The following is a 2,188-nucleotide window of genomic DNA, read 5'->3' on the forward strand; positions in this document are numbered from 1 at the left end:
GAAGAAGGTTTACCTTCCAACATGACAATGACCCAAAGCACACAGCAAAACTGAGCACACAGTGGTTGAAGGAGAAAGAGCCGGTGAATGTCCTTGCATAGCCTCGTCAGAGCCCAGACTTAAACCCCATTGAAAACCTGTGGAATGACCTGAAGACTGCAGTCCACTAACGCTCACCATCAGATTTATCTGAACTTGAGCAGTTCTGCAAAGAAGAGTGAGCAAATATTGTCTAGATGTGCAAAGTTAGTAGATACAGAGACAAATCCTAACAGACTAAAGGCTGTAGTTAAAGCAAAAGGTGGTTCAACAAAATACTGACACAAGGGGGTGATCCTTTTTCTAACTCAGTGATTCTGTTTTTTAAAAAAAATTCTGGCATGTTAGTGTTATATCTTTCACTTGGATGTTATAAGTTGCACTGAGTGAATAGAGCTGGATAAAACAAAAAGTCTGTCTTCATTTCAGGCTGCAAAGCAATAAATGTGGTTATTTTAAAGGTGGTTATACCCACTGAATATTTAATTGCATCCAAAATAAAAGTGTGTGTATACATACAGGTGCATCTCAATAAATTAGAATGTCGTGGAAAAGTTCATTTATTTCAGTAATTCAACTCAAATTGTGAAACTCGTGTATTAAATAAATTCAATGCACACAGACTGAAATAGTTTAAGTCTTTGGTTCTTTTAATTGTGATGATTTTGGCTCACATTTAACAAAAACCCACCAACTCACTATCTCAACAAATTAGAATACTCCATAAGACCAATAAAAAAAACATTTTTAGTGAATTGTTGGCCTTCTGGAAAGTATGTTCATTTACTGTACATGTACTCAATAACTTGGTAGGGTCTCCTTCTGCTTTAATTACTGCCTCAATTCGGCGTAGCATGGAGGTGATCAGTTTGTGGCACTGCTGAGGTGATATGGAAGCCCAGGTTTCTTTGACAGTGGCCTTCAGCTCATCTACATTTTTTGGCCGGACCAGAACATAAAGTGAGCGGCGCCTCTTCTCCCCAAGTTTTTTTCCCGTTTTTGAAAACCTTTTGTTTTCTTGTGTTTTCCCCCTGCGATCATGGAAATCACTGCTAGATTCATTTTCCTAGCCTGTAGAGATCTCCCCTTTGTCGAGTATGCCAGGGAGTTCTGCAGGCTCGCCGTGGCGACGCTTTAAATGACGCCACCCTCAACTCTTTGTTCTGGTACGGGCCAATTACCATCGCCCCGTGGACCTCCCAGACACCACGGGACTAAGCTCGAGGGAAGGGACCCTCCGGTGTCTGGAGAGCGTCCGGCCCCAAGCCAGAACCAGCCCGCCGGCCGCGCCGATGTCAAGCCCGCCGGCAGCGGCATTCCCAAGCCCGCCGGCCGTTCCTCAGTCAAGCCCGCTGGCCGCACCGATGTCCTCTAACCAAAGGAGGATGAGGAGAAAAAGACTGTTCTCCGGCCTCATCCTAGCCCCTATCCCCGAGTTTAGCCCAGTGAGGGCTCTGTAATGTCAGGGTTATGGACCTGTTTTGTGTTTCGATGTTCCATGTACTCCATGTCCTAGTTTCCTTATGCCCTTATTTGACGTCGTGACGTGACATGTGACCCGTACTTGGAATTAGTGCTCTGCATTTATCCCATCCAAAGTGCACACACACAGCAGTGAACACACACCCTATCTTAATTTGCTCCAGTATTTAGTCTGCCCTGTCTTCCTTCGTCCGGTATTGTTTGTCAGCCTCCTCTGCTACGTGTGTTTTCCTGGTTTCCTTGATGTTATGAAAGTCTCCTTGTTGATGTACTCCACGTCTCCGCGCTCTCGCACAGTAGCGATCGTGACTACATATATATATATATAATTTAAAAAAAAAATTTAATTCATAGGTTTAATACATTTTTTCCCCCCCAAAATTCTAGTTATTAATATTATTGCATTGAACTAAAACCTACTGACTTTGCTCACGCAGGGTACAACAACTTTCCAGAAAACAAACTTTTAACTGACCATTTTTGTATTGTTTTGGGCATTTCCCCCCAGCTTACACACTTGTGGTGTTTCATTCAAAAATGACCAGTCTACAAAAACCTGCTTATAAATATCTGCTCCTAAAAATGTATCCACAAATTATCAAAAAAAAAAAAAAAAAAAAAAAAAAATAAAGGGCAAAAAATCTGATTTTACTTTAGATTTATTCTG

The sequence above is a fragment of the Sinocyclocheilus rhinocerous genome, unplaced genomic scaffold (genome assembly GCF_001515625.1).
Source record: "Sinocyclocheilus rhinocerous isolate Xijiao unplaced genomic scaffold, SAMN03320098_v1.1 scaffold1281, whole genome shotgun sequence".
Lineage (NCBI taxonomy): Eukaryota > Metazoa > Chordata > Actinopteri > Cypriniformes > Cyprinidae > Sinocyclocheilus > Sinocyclocheilus rhinocerous.